The 18,626-nt window shown below is 39.0% G+C and overlaps 1 protein-coding gene and 1 non-coding gene across 2 annotated transcripts in view; both read left to right on the top strand.

Moving 5' to 3' along the window:
- BCKDHB (branched chain keto acid dehydrogenase E1 subunit beta) overlaps nucleotides 1–18,626 on the top strand; it is a 221,517-nt gene that overhangs the window by 103,117 nt on the left and 99,774 nt on the right. The window lies entirely within an intron of this gene.
- LOC118660949 lies at nucleotides 131–237 on the top strand. Its single transcript, XR_004969111.1, has one exon. It is a non-coding gene; the product is annotated as a U6 spliceosomal RNA (small nuclear RNA).

Raw genomic sequence — 18,626 nt, 5'->3', positions numbered from 1 at the left:
GGATATGTTAAGCTGATGCTATATGTATATGTCAGGGATGTTTTAGATAAAAACTAATAGAAAGGGTATTGGGTGTGTGGTGTCCTTACAAAATAAATTGCTGTTTAAAAAACAAAACAAAACACCGTTAGTGCTTGCTTTGGCAGCACGTATACTAAAGTTGGAATGATACAGAGAAGATTAGCATGGCTTCTGCACAAGGATGACACACAAATTCGTGAAGCATTCCATATAAAAAAATAAATAAATAAACCAGAAAAAGAAATACCTTTATGGAACAACCAACTATACAATATAGGGTGTAGTAGAATGCATAATATTGGGAATAATGCTTGAGTGAATATTCTTCTTTTAGAAGAGCATTTAGATACTTTTGTCCTTTGACCAACCACCAAATGAACTTGTGAGGATATTTTGCATCTGTGAAACACTATCTTTTGTCAATACTTTTAGTTCACAAAAATTTCATCAACATTTCTCTTTCATATCAACATACACCACTTTAGTTTTCTCCATATTTGCCCACATTGTTTAATTATTCTTTATAGAGTCAACATTTGGGGCAAAACAACTAGGTTGTTACATACTTTAAAAAACACACCTTAATATTGTTACTAGCATTGTTTTATCCATTACCACCTACTTAACTATTTCCTTTGCTAGGATAATGTTAACTATGCTTCATTAGATTATCTCAGCCATTTATCAATGACATTTTTGTAAATGGAGTATTATTTACTCTTAATCCAAATATTAAGTTATTGAAATATATATTGACCTTACTATAAATTCAGGCTGTGTAGCTGGTAGATTTTGTCAGATCCTATGGTAGTGACAATTTTTGAGGAGTCTGTTTTAGGACAAATAGTTCTTTAGTGACTGTGATAACAACATTCCACTGTATAGTCTGATTTATTTTTTTCCATGAAGTAATTTTTAAAATGTGTGGCTGCTCTGAGATATTTAGTCCAATAATATGTTGCATATAAAGACATTCAATGAGAGGGTTCTTGTGTTACAAGGAAAGGATGTTAAAAACCAAACTCTCTCAAGTAAATTGTGGTCTGTAACAGTTCCACCCTTGGGGAAGGGAGGCTTGTTGAAACTTCCATGACTATTAATCTTGAGAAAGAACATGTATCATCTTGTTGGACCAAAGCCGCTAGCCATCTTATCAAGCCAGGGCTACACAAGTAGGGTCAATTTAAATTTCTTTTTGGCCTGGTAATCAAAATGAAGATGGTTGGTGTACATGGATGGTATGTTAGGTCTTTTGACAAGTATGTGTAGGCATGAGTCATAACCAGTTTACTTTTCTTGATTTTACCAATTGTCTCCCTAAAGTCACTCACCAGAAATATACAGTAAGAAGTTGAATTTGCTTGGCTCACTGAACTTGTGTTGGAGAATGGTTGAGAAAGGCTTCCAGCTGGAGCTGTTGGCTTTTTCCTATAGTAGGCGCCTGCTTTTAGCCTTTTGTAAGGATAACCTGATATACTCCTTCCTTATTTTGCTACCAGGAAGTGCTCTGTCCTGGCTTTTGTAGCCCCAGGCTGTAAGGCCAACTGCCTGGTCTGTTAGTACACAGAACTTGGTGGCATGAAGAGGGAGGGATCTGAGGCCTGGGTTTTCCACTGGTTGCTGGATAACCTTGGGCAAGTGAGTCAGCCTCTTCTCTGTTTTCTTTCCTAACTTTATAAAATTGAGACTTTCTCTTAGTCCTTAGTCTTAAACAAAAGGTCACAACAATTACAGAAAAGGTAATAAGAGTCTCCTGAGTGAATTAACACTTATCTGGATAGATTAGTTACTATAGATAGGATGACTTTTCAGGTTTGTAGAATAAATTAAACAAAATGCTCCAAATGTGTTTAATATGTATCCCAGATTGTCTATGTGAAATGAAAGATGTTAGTTTGGTTTAGTTTGTATAAATAATTTTAATTTCTTAGGAAAGGCAATGTAGTTATTTATGTTGTCCATGTAAATTGTATTATAACATTAAAGAACTTCACAAGATACAGCAGGGTTTAGTCATTTAAATCCTTCAAGTCCCTTCATGAAGTCTCCTTGTGGACATTCATGTGGACCCTTCAAAGTCATCTAGTTAACCAAAATTTTAAATTGCATCAAGATTATTTGATCTCTTTAGTGTTCTCACTTTTTAATTTAATTTTGCTTAAACAAACAAACAAACAAACAAACAAACACACAACAAACCAGTGGATGATATACTAGTAAGCTCATCCTTGGAAAATATTTGTGTTCCAGTTTACATAAATTTCACGTCAGTTTTTGTATCCTAGAAGTCTATTTCTATTATGTTTTTAAAATCCTATTAGTTCATTAATACTCTTCTCATATCTGGGTGCCCTGTAAACATATAAACTTCAGTAACCTGAACTCTAATCTGCAGTTATTAATGCAACCTTGTTTTAGTTGTATGACCATAAAACTCCTTGAAGTAAATCTTCCGTTTATGAACCTAAAAAGTGTTGTACTTGGGGTAACAAGCTAAAGTATAATGAGAGAAGGGTTTTAAAAATTATAAATCACTCTACTAATGGTAGAAATGCTATCTAATAAGAATAAGTCTGTGACTAATTGTAGCTTTCCTTGCTTTTTATCCTCGTGAGCAATTGAAGAAACCCACTGTAGGGGGTTGGAAATAGTCTTTCGTCTGATTGTGGATGACACAGTGGTTGCTTTTTCCAACCACCACATGTGGTGATTCTGCTCTTTGGAATGACATGGGGCAGCTCTGAACAAACAGCAACAGCATTCCAAGGAATGTACAATAAATAACGAATGTAAGACATTTTCCCTCGCCAGATGTAATGTGTAATAGTAGAGGAATAATGTAAAATGAACTCCTACAGGAAAATTTGGGAAATGCCTAGATGGATAAGAAAGCACTCCTGTTAGAAATAAGCAAACTCCTTTCCCATTTTCAGGTGAGAATATATGATTTAAATATACATTTAAATTTTGTTTTCATGATTTCTGAAATTAATTAGAAAATGCATTGATTGATAAAACCTAAAAACTTTAGTGAGCCCTAACCGGTTTGGCTCAGTGGATAGAGCATTGGCCTGCAGACTGAAGGGTCCCAGGTTCGATTCTGGTCAAGGGCATGTACCTTGGTTGCGGGCACATCCCCAGTTGGGGGGGGGGGGGCGTGCAAGAGGCAGCTGATCGATGTTCCTAACTCTCTATCCCTCTCCCTTCCTCTCTGTAAAAAAAAAAAAAAAAAAAAAAAAAAAATCAATAAAATATATTAAAAAAAAACTTTAGTGAACTACTAGTCTATTTGAGCTAGTATAGAGTCTTTGTTTCCAGTATTCAAAAACATTTAAGCAGGTCGTGCACTTTGATGTGGCTTATTTTCCCAGAATTCTTAGTAACTGATCGAATTTTGTAAGTTAAATTGGATTTTACATACAGTAGAGTGAAATCCAGTTCCTAAGGGAATTCTGGGTAGGTGGCATCTAAACCTGTGCTTCAGAAATCCCATCCAACCACCTAAAACAGCAACTTCAGAATTTCTAGAAGAAGGAACTTGGGGGTTAAGTAGAGAACACCTTACGGTGTTGCCCTGAAATGGTGTTTCCTTTGTGCACCATTAGGGTAGGGCGCTGTGCATCTGTCATAGCCAGCCTCTGATGCCTCACTTCTCTTCAGATCAGACCCAAGCCAGAACAGGCATGTGTGAGAGATTCAGGTGCTCTTCTGACTCAGGTAGTGACCAGCCTGGGCTCTTAAGGCTTCAGAACTTTATTCTTCTCTCTGGATGATGGGAGGGAAAAATTCCAGCAGTGGAGAGACCTAGTGTGAGTACCTGGACCTCAAAGCTGCCCTGGAGCCTGAGAACTCCTCAGGGGAGCCTGGCACCTGCCCAGTAATCCTATGTCAAAGACTCTTCACTAAAATACTATGGAACACATCATGTCAAACTAGGATGTGCTAAAGGCTTGTTAAAATTATCTATTCATTCAGTTTATTTCTTATACAAGTATTTTATCCTCTACTGGGGAGACAATCAGCAAATCTGTATATCACTATATCTATATCAGGTCACAATAAGTTTTATGAAAAATTATGAAGTTTAAAGGGATAGCGAGGTAAAGGGAGGTACTATGTTACACAGGGATGATCACTCAGGTGGCTTTTTTTGAAAAGAGATTTGACTGAAAGAAGAAATCTGTGTAAATATAGGTATACATTGGAGATATTGCAAGTTTGGTTCCATACCACAACAAGAAAGCAAGTCTCAATCTTTCTGCTGGTGGGGGGACTTGCCTTCAGTTTATATTTAAAAATGCAACATATGTTAAGCACAATAAAAAGAAGAGCAATAAAACAAGGTGTGCCTGTATCTGGTGAGGAAGATAATAATAGCATGTGCAAAAGGCCTAAGGCAGGAATATGCATGGCCTGATGGAGTAACAGGAACAAGGTGGGTGTGGTTGTAGGAGATGAGTTTGTTGAAGTAACCAGCAGCCAGGTCAGGAACAAAATATGGATGTCTGCTCTCACCATTATTAACACCTTTTCTGGAGTGTTAAATAATGATATAAGACTAGAAAAATTTTAAAAAATTGTTGTAAAGGTAGAAAAGAAAAATAATTACTTGTATTTTATATGACATCTTTGTACAGTGAAACTCAGAAGACTTTAAGTAAACAGTTGAGAGTAAAAGAATCCTATATAATAAAAGCATAATATGCAAATTGACCAAACGCCCGAACAGTGGAATGACCATCCGGATGACCATCTGGGACCACACTATGACACCCACTGGTGCCAGGCCAGCCAAGGTGGGTGCGATGCGATTGGTCAGGGGTCCAGCCATTGCCCTATGATCACCCTGCAGAGGGAGGCCCAGGCCACCAGCCAGTGCGGAGGGAAGCCCAGGTCCTGGGTGCCGGCGGCTGGAGGGAAGCCCAGGTCCCAGGTGTCGGTGCCGGAGGGAAGCTGGTGCCAGCAGCTGGGGGAAGGAAGGCCTACTCTTGCATGAATTTCGTGCATCAGGCCTCTAGTTGAAAAAGGAAATGATATATAATGAATATTTTAAAAAATTAATAGTTTTTCCTATATTATTGATAAATAGGAAGGAATGGAAAATAACCAAAAGACACTATTCATTATCCAAACAGGTCTGTGTGTGTGTGTGTGTGTGTGTGTGTGTGTGTGTATATACACACATACATCCTATCTAATTAAAGAGAAACATGGTAATTGGCCGTACCTCCGCCACCCTTCCCATTGGCTAATCAGGGCGATATGCAAATTAACTGCCAGCCAAGATGGCAGCAGGCAGCCAGGCAGCTTGAAGCGAACAGGAGGCTTGCTTGCTTCAGTGACAGAGGAAGCTAATGTTCCCTGCCTGCCTTGCCGGCCTCTGAGCTTGCAGTTTAAGAAACATTGTTACAAATATAGAAGCTAAACAAAACCCCAGAAACCTGCATTCAGCTGGCCCGGGATCTCAGAGCTGGAGTTGAAACAGTGTTTCGATTGTAGAACCCAAACAAACCAGATACCTGCTTTCAGCAGCCGAGGCCTCAGAGCTGGAGCCAAACCTCAGAGTTAAAGCTGGCCCAGAATAAAAAAAAAGAATAAAAGGAGCGGTTGGGAGCTTCAGTCACCCGCAAGCCTGAAAACAGCCCTCAGCCCCTCACCCAGACTGGCCAGGCACCCCAGTGGGGACCACCACCCTGAAGGGTGTGTGACCAGCTGCAAACAGCCATCATCCCCTCACCCAGGCTGGCCAGGCACCCAAGCAGGACCCCCACCCTGATCCAGGACACCCTTCAGGGCAAACCAGCCGGCCCCCACCCGTGCACCAGGCCTCTATCCTATATAGTAAAAGGGTAATATGCCTCCCAGCACAGGGCTCAGCGGAGCTGCGAGGCCTCCCGGCACCGGGATCAGCGTGACAGGGGGCAGTGCCCAAAGCCCCTGATCGCCCTGCGGCTCTGTGTGTGATAGGGGGTGGGGCCACAACCTCCCTATCTGCCCTGCTCTGTTCATGACAGTGGAAGGCGCCCCAACCCCCTGATCAGCCCTGCTCTGTGCCTGATAGGGGGGAGCTCCCCAACCCCCCTGATCACCCTGTGGCTCTGTGTGTGACGGTGCGGCGCCCCAACCCCCTGATCGGCCCTACTCTGTGTGTGACAGGGTGCGGCGCCCCAACCCCCTGATCGGCCCTACTCTGTGTATGACAGGGTGCGACGCCCTAACCTCCCCCACCACCCCTCCACGGGCCCTGCTCTGTGTGTGATGGGGTAGAGCCATAACCTCCCCATCGGCCCTGCCCTGAGTGTGACAGTGGTGGCGCCTCAACCCCCTGATTCGCCCTGCTCTGTGGGTGATAGGGGGCGGCGCCCCAACCGCCCCCCACAGGCCTGCTCTGTGTGTGACGGGGAAGAGCCATAACCTCCCCATCGGCCCTGCCCTGAGTGTGACAGGGTGTGGCGCCCCAACCCCCTGCTCCGCCCTGCTCTGTGTGTGACAGGGGCGGTGCCCCAACTCCCCTATCGGCCCTACTCTGTGAGTGACAGGGGGGAGCTCCTCAACCCCCTGATCGGCCCTGCTCTGTGCGTGACGGGGTGACACTGTAACCTCCCCATCGACCCTGCCTTGAGTGTGACGGGGGCTGTGCCCCAACCCCCCAATCGGCCCTACCCTGAGCGTGACTGAGGGTGGCATTGCAACCTCCCGATCCGCCCTGCTCTGTGCATGACAGGGGGCGGCGCCCCAACTCCCCAATCAGCCCTGCTCTGAGCCTGACCAGGGGCTGCACCTAGGGATTGGGCCTGCCCTCTGCCACCCGGGAGAAGGCCTAAGCCAGCAGGTCGTTATCTCCCGAGGGGTCCCAGACTGCGAGAGGGCACAGGCTGGGCTGAGGGACCCCCCCACCCCCCTAAGTGCACAAATTTTTGTGCACTGGGCCTCTAGTATATATATAAAAGCGTAAGTGACTGTTTGTTCGACCAGTAGCTATGACACACACTGATCACCAGGGGGCAGGTACTCAACACACAGGCATGGAAACATGGAAGAGACTGATGAATCTCAGAGGGGAGGGCGTAGGGGGTAGGGGTAGGGTGGGAAGAGATTAACCAAAGATCTTATACTAGAGGCCTGGTGCATGGATTCGTGCACCAGTGGGGTCCCTCGGCCTGGCCTGTGCCCTCTTGCAATCTGGGATCTCTCGGGGAATGTCAGAGAGCCGGTTTTGGCCCAATCCCTGCAGGCCAGGCCAAGGGACCCCACTAATGCATATGCACCGGGCTTCTCATAGACTATATATTACTTAGGAATTCATTTTACAAGAAAGATAATGAATGTATGCAGAAAATAATAAAATCTTATGGAAGGCCTTAAAACAAGACTTGAACATACTGTGTTCTTGGATGGCAAAGCAATATCACATAAACACCATTTGATACAATACCAATTTCAACCCTACTAGAGTTTTAAACTTTTTCACTGTGTAAAGAATAAATGAATGTCCAAAAATAACCAAGAAAGAACAGTGAAAGGGATTTTCTATTAATCAAAATTAAAATTTACTTCAAAGTCATGTGAAAAATCTCTGGTTCACAATTAACATATAGGCCAGGGGCTAGCAAACTTATTCTGTAACGGATCTGATACTAAGTAAATATTTTCAACTTTGTGGGCCACATGGTCTCTTGCCTTGATCTTTACAGCATGAAAGCAACTATATGGATATGATGGATTTATTTTTTAAACTGGTTTGCCAATTAATGATACAGATATTAAAATAATGCTCAGAAAAAGATAACACAATATGCAACAAAGGTGATATTTCACATTACTTGGAAAATTCAACTTATTTAATAACAGGTGCTGACAAAGTGTAATTAATCTGAAAAAATAACATTGCATTCCTACCTAATACATAAAAATTATTTCTTGGCATATAAAGATTTAAATATAAAAATGAAACAATAAAATATAAGAAAATAATAAGAGAATATTGTAAAATCTAAGACTGGAGGATATAGTTTTAAACAAGAGAGAAAATATAAAAGCTATAAAGAAAAAAGATATCTGACTAAATATATGTGAAATTTGTTTATGGCAAAGTTACAGAATTGATAACTTATAGACAAAATTTGACAACAAAGAAATAAAAATGGCAGTTTGTGACATATATAAAGAAAAAGGCCTAATATCCATAACATGCAAAGTACCTCTACAGTTGTCACAGTAGAAAAAAAGACAAAAAGGACAGTTCTTGAAAAGAGAAACCAAATAGCCAGTGGCTATAGTTAAAGATGCTCGACATCACAGCATCTGTGTTCTCCTGTAAAACAGGATAATTATAGTACCCACCTCATGCTGTAGCTGGCAGGAATAAATCAGATAATACAAATAAGGTATTACAGTGCTTGGCACACATATGTGCTCGTTAAATGTTAGTTTATTGCATTGTAGAAATAAAAGCATGAGTAGGCAAGGATTGTTGTGAAAGGACAGCTATTGTAGTAGTGGTTGTAGCTGAGAATAACTGGAAACAAACTGAATGGCCCATAAATAGGAAATAATCGGATAATTTATGCCGTTGTTAAAAATAAATAGTTTAAATTATATCCATAGGTTTAATTAAAAAAAAGAATTTTTTTTGGAGTAAGAGGAAGGGAGAGGGACAGATCAGTTGCCTCCTGTCCACTCCCTGACCGGGATTGAACTAGCAACCAGGCATATACCCTGAATAGGAATCAAACCAGTGACCTTTTGGTGCACAGGACAATGCTCAACCAACTGAGCCACACTGGTCAGGGCGAGAAACTATCCATAGGTTAGAAACTGGTTTATGATGGTTTCAGTTTTATAGAATGATAGGGCAAATATCCTTTGAAATGTTTTTATATGGTGCTGAACTATTAAATTTCTACACTTAAAAATCAACATTTTGTTCTGGCTAGTGTGGCTCAGGAGGCTGAGTTTTGTTCCAAGTGCTGAGAGGTTGCCAGTTAGATTCTGGGTTAGTGCATATGCCCAGGTTACGGGCTTGATCCCCACTGGGGGCTGTGCAGGAGGTATCGAATCAATGTTTCCCTCCTTCCTCTCTTTCTCTAAAATCAATAAAAACATACTTTTTAAAAATCACCATTTTGATGCACGACATTCTAAAAACGCACTATATATGTCACTGCCTTCTTCTACACCTTTCAATATTGATCTCTTTTTTTAAACTCAAGGTCATTAAACCATAAATTCTTGTTAAAATACCAGAATGTTTTCAGAGAATTTTTTTTCAGAGAATTTTTAAATCAAGGATAAACTACATTGATACATTGCAGCACCAAAGTCTATAGTTTACTGTAAGAGTCACTCTTGGTATTCTACATTCTGTGGATTTGGAAAAATATATAATGTTATATATCCATCGTAATAGTATTATATAGAGCAACAATTTTCAATCTTTTTCATCTTATGGCACACATAAACTAATTGCTAAAATTCTGCAGCACACCAAAAAATATATAGTATTTTTTGCTGATCTGACAGAAAAAAGGTATTTTGATTCATTCACACCAGATGGTTAGTATTTTGTTGGCTATTGTCATTATCTTATTTGACAATCTATGGGAAAAGAGGTGAATGCTCCTTACAGTAATATTGCATGTTTAAAAAATTTTTGTGACATACCAGTGAAAATAGCTGATATAGGGTATTTTCACTGCCCTATAGTATTTTTCACTGCCCTAGAGTATTTTCACTGCCCTAAAAATACTCTGTGCTCAGTTTATTCATCCCTTCTCCCCACTCCCACAAGCACTGAACTTTTACCTATTTTACCTATTTTACCGTCTCTATAGTTTTGTCTTTTCCACAATGTCATAAAGTTAGAATAATATATTATGTAAACTTTTTAGATTGGCTGCTTTCACGTAGTACTATGCATTACCTCTTTTCATGGCTTGATAGCTCATTTCTTTTGAGTACCAAATATTCCATTGTCTGGATGTGCCACACTTTGTTTATACATTTGCATAATCAAAGACATTTTGGCATTAAGAATAAAGCTGCTATAAACCTCTGTGTGCAGGTTTTCTTGTGGGCATAAGTTTTCAGCTCCTTTAGGTCAATTCCAAGGAGCATGAGTGTTGGATTGTATGAGGAGGTTTAGTTTTGTAAGAAACTGCCATCTACCAAAGTGGCTGTACCATTTTGCATTCCTACCAGCAACGAATGAAAGAGTTCTTGCTGCTCCAAGTCTTCGCAAGCATTAATTGCCAGTTTCTGGATTTTGGTCACTCTAATAGGTATGTAGTGTTATCTTATTGTTGTTTTAGTTTGCATTTCTCCGATGACATGACGTGGAACATCTTTTATATGCTTATTTGGCATTTGCATATCTTTTTTGATGTCTGTTAAGATCTTTGACCCATTTTTAATTGGATTGTTTCTTATTGTTGAGTTTTGAGAGTTGTTTGTATAACTGTCTTTTTATCAGATGTATCTTGTAAATATTTTCTCATTTGTGGTTTGTCTTCTCATTCTCTTGATACACTATGCGGCAGAGCAGAAGTTTTAAATATTAATAAAGTTCAGCTTATCAATTATTTCTTTCATGGATTGTGTCTTTGGTGTTTTCTCTACAATGCCACCAATTTCTCTTCCCCACAACCCAAGGTGCCTAGCAGCTGGTTTGGAACTGGTGCAGATTAGAGGAATCTGACAGTGTAATTAAAAAAGAGCATCCTGAATAGGCTGTGTGTTGACACTGATTTCTGCCTAGTACTCTGAATGTCAAAGTGCAGGAATTCAGTGATGTGTGGGTAAAATGCTTTTTATACTGGTCTGTTTTCTCCTTTGTTGTCAAGCAATATCTTTTTCTCACTATATTTCTTTCTTTCTCTTTGTATCTCGGCTTCTAATTAGGAAAGAGAGACCTGGAATTGGTATTGTATACAAATTGAGATCCCATAGGCCTGATGGGAGAGGACTTTTGTAAGAGCAATGTGAGTGAGCTTTAGAATATGGACATTACAATATCTTTTGGCTTTAATATATTCAATATTTTCTTCTACAGTCAGTTGTGTTCCAAATAACTGACAATCCTTAAGGAGTGGAAGGAAGATGATACTAATTGTGGACATTCCATGCTCTTTATTAACTTTATAATCTAAGATATTACAGTTTGAGCACATAATATGAATTACTCATTTGTTTAGTCAACACATATATATTGTGGATCTGCTATGTTCTAGGCACCTGGCCAATGGGGGTATTGTGGTAAGCAGAATAAACATGACTTTTGCCTTCACAAAGATTATAGACCAATAAAAGTCATTAATCAAAGCAAACAAATATCATAGCAAAGTAAATTTATAATGGGGACAAAACTATTGAACTATTTTCAAGGCACTTAAGGAATCTTAAACCTTGCAGAGTAATGCAAAGTAAACATTAATTTAGTTCAACTAAAATTTGTATTTAATTGCAAATCAGTGACATGACTATTTTTGTGGAATCTATACCTCAGGAAGAAAAAAATAAAATCTTTTCTAGTATCTAGCACAGCTCTTATCTATAATATGTACCCAAATATTGAGGCACTTAATTAGAAGTAAATATAACTAGAATCATAATTGTTACTGAATTTCAAAAGCATATTTTTTTTATTGAGTTACCACACTGATAACACACTAACATGAGCAGCAAAGGTTATTTATACCCTTGCATCAACCAGAGATTTTATATCATAACTAGTAGCACTGCACATGAATCCATGGGCCAGTAGGTCGCTGCCGCCCTCCTGTTGCTCCCCCCACTCCCCTCCCCCCTTCTCATAGCTTGCTGCCCTGCCCGCTCCTGTAGCTCTCTGCAGCCAGCTTGTAGCTTGTACCTCGCTGACCCATGCTCCTGCTGATCTGTGATCTGGTAGTGATGCGCTTGGTCATTACGCCTCAGGGCGTAAAGGCTAATTAGCATATTCCTCTCTTATTATATAGGATGGTGACTAACTAGTTACATTGATCTGTAAACAGAGAAAAGTAGGCATTGCTTGCAACTAAAAAACTAATTGTGATTCTGTGTTGGGAGTTGATGCTTCCATGAGCACTGGCATTGGGAACCACTGGTCAGCCATGCCATGCAGATGGAATGGCTTTGTTTAGCCATGGAAACTGGTATCAGTGTCCAGTTGAGAGTAAGATCAGACTGTGCTGGTTAGCCAGACAACTAACCTGTGCTCCATGTGGAATGGCTGGTTTTGCAGCCGTTCCAGTTCGGATGTGAAATGTAAAACTAACTTATTAATACTAGTTTATTAAAAATGTTCAAAACAGTTGTTCTCCAGCCATTTAGATGTTGTTTTAAATAAAAATTAGGCTGTGAATTATTGCCTTATATCTCTAATGCTGTGTTGCTGTGTTCCTACAGCACTTTATCCACGCAACTAATGCATTATTCATATTATAGTGATTTGTTTACATGCATATTCCCAGTTTAACCAAGAAGTATTTGTAAGAAGGGCTGTTTTATACAAATTTGTACTTGAACAGGTGACAGACTTTTAGGTGATCAGTTAGTGTTGAACTGATTTGAAGTATAAAATCAGAGTCCACTGTTCAGAATATACATTTACTTAAACTTAATTTAAACTATAGGTCTCGTTTTAGCTGGAAAAATAATCTCATCTATGAATGTAAATGTAATTTTAGGTCTCCTGGTCTTTCATATTTCCATATATAGCCCAAGGCTCTCTGTTCTTTATATGGGAAGAAAAAGCTAAAGCTCTCACTGTATGACTGTTTCAAGCATTTTACATTTATTCCTTACCACATCAACATTGGGGAGCTGTAGTGAAAATACTGAGGTACAGAGAGATCAAATAACTGGCCCAACTCACATACAAATTGAGCCAGGCTTTGAACCCAGTTAGTCCAGCTCCAGAATCTGTGCTGTTTCATTTATCTGTATGTATTGCATGCATGTTTGTGAGTCTGTATCTAGAAAGAGAAAGATTAAAAGACATACTCTCTATTTGGCATTTTGTAATGGACGTCATTAACATTTCTTGGAAAATATATATTTTGCAACCAAATCTATCTTTCTCTAAGGTCAACATTTAACATGGAATAAAATATATATATTTTTTTCATATACATTTACTCTAAGAGGAATTATGATGCATTGGAATGGGTTTTGGAGAAAACCAACAGAAAAGTGAAAAAATTCAAGGCATGTTATTGTTTAAAGCATTGTAGATATTTCATTTTGAGAATGTTTTATAAGGGACTTGAAATGTTTTTACAAATATTTGAAGATTTTAGTTGGTGGATAGTTAATTTTTTTTCTTTATAGTTTGGGTAGATAAATTTAGGAATGCTTAGTAGAGGATTTAGAGCAATAGGTTTTTGCCCAGGGTAAGTAGGAATCTTCTGCACAGATGGGCTGCTTAAGGAAATAATGAGTTTCTTCATACCAGAATGCTCAGAGATCGGCTGGAAACGGGACTGTTACTAAAGATAATCAAAGTATTTGGCTGATTGAATAATTGAACTAGGTGACCAGGTGTAAAGTTCCTTCTAAACTTGCCCTGCAATTAGTGATTCTAACAATTTGGGACAGAAGATATTCTATTAAATTTACTCTTATCATACACCATATCACCTGGAAAAGATCTGTGTAGGTGAGTTCTAGTGAACCCTTGCTCATTAACCCCAGTGGTTGTAGAAAATAGTGCCTGTCACAAAGTTATTCATAATATCAAGTTCATGAAAAATCATTCATGAAATTTAGTGATAATTGTTGCTTATATTTCCTTAGTGTTTATTATGTGTCAGGAATTTTGTTAAGCGCCTTATATTTATTACCTTATTTACTCTTCACAGTCACCCTCTAGGGTAAGGACTATTACAGGTTATTACAGGTATTCCCTGCTTTCCAAAAGTTTGCATTATGCCACTTTGCTTTTGTAAAATTAGTACCTGTTTTTGCTATCCAAAAGAAATCTGAAGAGGCTTTTTTTAATTTTGACAAGAAGTGAAAAGCCAAAATAGTGTTCAGAGTGTTTTTCAGTGAACTGTAATAGGGGCGGTATGCACCCTGAGCTGCCAGGGTGTACCACCAAGCTTCTTCCCCGGGACCATACTCAGCATCCACCCACCATAGCTTTGAAATTTGTTTGCATCTGTGCTTTATCTCGATTTATTTTGTGCAGCTGTTAGCAAGATGTATGCTGAGGTATCAGAAAAGCTTAAGAGAGCTCATAAAGGTATTAGGGTAAAACTGAATGTAAAAATTAAGGGTATTTGGTATGATTTGGTAGGTTATACTTTGGGTTTGGGAACATGAAAACTTTTTCATATAAATCAATGCTAAATGCTTCTTTGTTTTACACCATTTCAGCTTACAAAAGGTTTTTCATAGGAACACTCTTCTTTTGGATATGTGGGGAAACCTATATTGTCTGTGCCCCGTGTATAGCTGAGAGGGTAAATAATTTGCCCATGTTCCCATAAGCCAGTAAATTGGCTTCCTTAGGACTTGAACTTAAGGCTTTCATAGTCTAAAGTCATATGCTTAACCAGATCAGAAATTGAAAATCCAGGTAATTAGTAAGCTAAAGTTCTTGGAATATGTTGTCTATAATTGTTTATATCAGGAGAAAAGGTTCGGATCATCTCCATCAATTGGAGGAGATTGCTGTAAGGAAAGGAAGGAATAATTCAGACAGGAAAATGGGGGAAAGGAAAGCATTTGCTAGAAACCTTTTTGTATTGAGATGAAGTATATTATAAAACTTAAGTGTATTTTTTAAAGTTCTGTTTTGGTTGGTATGTTTTTATAAACTCTTTTAAAAAAATACTAAATGGGTGTTCAGATTATCTCTAAATTATTCAGTAAACAACAGGTAATTATGGTTCACCTTTGAGAAAGGAAATTGGTTCCTCTGTGGTGAATCTGCAGTCCTGGATGTTGATGCCAGGGTGTAGAGGCACTGTACATCTCAGAATGTCACTCCTGGAGGGAGAATGTTCCACACAGAGGAAAAGTCAGTGCAAGCGCTGTAAGGCGGAATTGTGCCTGGTGTACTTAGGAAACACCAAAGAAGTTCATGTGGCTGGAGCATTGATAGTGACAGCAAGTATAGTCAGCAGTGAGGTTGGAGAGTGGAGTGTTAGTCCTTTGGCTTCTACTCTGAGTGAAAGGCGGCCTATTGTGAAGTGAAATATTGCAAAAGGCTTGATCACGTTGCTGTGTTGGAATGCACTGGACAGAGTCAGCAAGATCAATTTGGAGATTGTTGTGGCAACTTGGAAGAGACATGATGGTGGCTTGGACCATGGTGGGTAAGAGTAGAGGTGGTGAGAGAAGTAGTCAGATTCTGGGTGGTTTTTAAAGCAGAGACAATAATTTACTGACAGATTGGCTGTAAGGATTGGGAAAGAAGAGTCAAGGATGACTCAAATTTTTTGACCAGAGCTTTTGGAGGGTGGAGTTGCTGTCAACTGAAATGAGATGATTGCAAGGATATGCTTTGTGGAGGGAAGATGAGGAACTGAGTTTTGACTGTGTTGGGTTTCATATGTCTTATATGAGTCTGAAGTTTGGGAAAGAGTTCTGAGCTGGGAATTAACATTTGAGATGCGAGTCATCAGCATATAGGTGGTATAATCCATGAGACTGGATACAATCACCATGGGTTGAATGTATATAGAGATCAGATAGAAGAGGCAGCCTTGGAACCCTCCAGCCTTTAGGGGGCAAGAGAAGGCACCAGCAGAGGAGACTGAGGAGTGATCAGTGAGGTAGGATACACCAGGCAGTACGAAATCCTGGGAGCCAATGAAGAAGAGCATGTGGTCAGCTGTGTCAAATGATGCTGATAGGATCTGTAGATGAGTACTGAGACCATTGGTGAATTTGAAAACAATATTAGTGAAATGTTAGGGAGAAAACCTGACTGGGGTGTGTTGAAGGGAAATAAAAGGAGAAGAATTGAAAATTGCTAATGTAGAAAATTGTCAAGGAGTGTTTTTTTGGCAAAGCAGAGGTGAAGATAAATAGTATATAGGATGGCAGAAATAGGCTCAAGAGAATGTTGTTTTCTTTATTTTAAAGAGGTGGCTGATAAATAAGAGCTAATGGGAATGGTCCAGTACGAGTACACTTTTGAGTAATTTGCTCACATATATGTATATACCTTTTCTAATTTATTGTAATACTAGTGTTTTATTGTTTGCATATCTCAAAATTGATTTATCTGTTCTCTCATTAATGGATATTTAAGTTGTCTTCTAGTTTTCTCTATTATGTACAGTGTTTCAGGGAATATTTTTGTTTGTGTTTCCTTGTTCATATTTGCACTATTTCTTTCCTATAGATGCCTGGAAATGAATCTTCTTGGTCATATTTTATCTGTGTTTTCAACTTTAATAAATATTTTCAAATTGTTCTGCAATATGGTGGTACCATTTACACACTCACCAGCAGCATGTGAAATGTCCTATCCTGATGAAACTGAATATTTTCTTGATAAGAAATCTTTAGAAGTTATGTATATTACAAGTATCTTTTCTCAGTCTGTGGCTTGAATTTTCAAATTTTTAATGGTATCTTTTAATGTACAAAAGTTTTAAATTTTGTTGTGGTCAGATTCATTCAACTTTTTTTTTATAGTTTGTGATTCTTCTTTCTCACATCCTTCCTATCACAAGTTTAAATATATATTTTTTATATTTCTTTGAACAGTTTTAAAGTTTTACCTTTCATGTTTAGGTTTCTAATCACCTTTAATCACATCTGATATTTTTAGTGGGTTTTACAGTGGGAACCCTGTTTTATTCTTGACCCTGCACTATTTTTTGAATAGTCTGTTCTTTTTCAGGGATTTGTGATACACCTTCTGTCAGTATCTAAATTTCATGTATGCATGGGTTTGTTTATGGGCTCTTTGTTTTGCTTCTTTGCATCTCTTAAAAGTCTTTCACTAATACTTTACTGTTTTAACAATATAGCCTTATAATAAGTCTAATATCTGGTAAGACAAATTTTCCCACCTTGCTCTTCTTTGCATATTTTCTTGGCTATTTTTTGTCCTTTGTATTTTCTAAAGGAATTTGATGATTAACTTGTCAGGTTATACACACATGAATACACACAACTTATTGACATTTTGATGGGAATTACATTTAGTTTGTAGATAATTTTGGGAATCTGACATTTTGGCAATATGATTCCTTCTTTCTATGAATATGTTTTATCTCTTCATTTATTCAAGCCTTCCTTTGTTCTCTAATAATCTTTTCCATATTTCCCCATAAACTCCTTGCTCATGTTTGGTTGATTTATTCACAGATACCTTAAAGGTTTAACTACTGTGATGAATAGGACCTGTATTTTCCTACTATGTTTTCTTTTGCTGTTACTGGTCCAGAGGAACATTATCATTGAATACTGAGTTATATAGAGTTTGAAGGGATTAGTAATGAAAGGACAATTTGGGGAAGGCAGAGGCTCCTAAAATGGGGAGACCATACTGAGGGACTGAACTAAATAGCATCAGTAAGAATGGAGGAGAGAGCCTGGTTTTATAGCTGTGTGAAGCAGGTCCCAGAATTTGGTGACTGAGGCAAGTGAGGTAACATGAAGGAAAAGAGGCTTGAGAACACAATGATAATTAGATGATGGTCCTGTTAAATGGGATTGGGTGCATTAGAGCAAGTGTTCAAGAAGGATAATTGAAAGTTCACTTGAGGACTACATTTTGTTCAGTCAACTTTGATGCTAAAAACTGGAATTCAGGAGAGCTAGCTCAGTAGTGGTCCAGATAGCATTGCATGATCAAATGGGAGTCTGGGGAGGAGTCAAGCCAGGTCTTAGGAATCTTTGTCAAGCTGGTTTTAATTCTTGCTGATGTTCATTTGTTTCTCCATTTTCCACTTACCAGTTTCTCAAATAATAACCCCTTCTCAAAACTGAATTTGGACAGTACAGTACTTGTTTTCACTGCTCATTAGTCACCCAGGCCTACAGAATGAGGCTGCTTTTTCTGAAAACAGATACTATGAGTGATGTGTGGTGATGATCAACTAGGCTAAGGGGTAAGTAGCACCTCTAGTAGACCTAAGGTATAGTAATTGTAGACTTGAAAACCTGTGTACCCTAGCTGGTTTGGCTCAGTGGATAGAGCATCTGCCTGCAGACTGAAGGGTCCCAGGTTCAATTCCAGCCAAGGGCACATGCCTGGGTGGTGAGCTCGATCCCCAGTATGGGGTGTGCAGGAGGCAGCTGATCAATGATTCTCTCTCATCATTGATGTTCCTATCTCTCTCTCCCCCTCTCCCTTCCTCTCTAAAACCAATAAAAAATATTAAAAAAAAAAGAACCTGTGTGATGTCCAGAGATAGTCCACTGGTAATGAGGTCTCATACTAAACGGAAGAGGACACATAAAGTATGCCATTTGGGTAGGTGTCCAGAGACCCAAGTCATACAGGGATAAAGACAGATCTGGAGTCTTGAGTATTCAGCTAAGGGTCAGTAGAGAATGGTTTGGCAGGTGATAGAGATCAGCATCTTTTAAAAATTTTATTCATTTGAGAGAGAAAACACTGATTTGTTGTTCCACTTATTTGT

Source organism: Myotis myotis, unplaced genomic scaffold (assembly GCF_014108235.1).
Source record: "Myotis myotis isolate mMyoMyo1 unplaced genomic scaffold, mMyoMyo1.p scaffold_m19_p_7, whole genome shotgun sequence".
NCBI classification, from domain to species: Eukaryota; Metazoa; Chordata; class Mammalia; order Chiroptera; family Vespertilionidae; genus Myotis; species Myotis myotis.
This window is presented reverse-complemented; position numbering and strand designations above follow the sequence as displayed.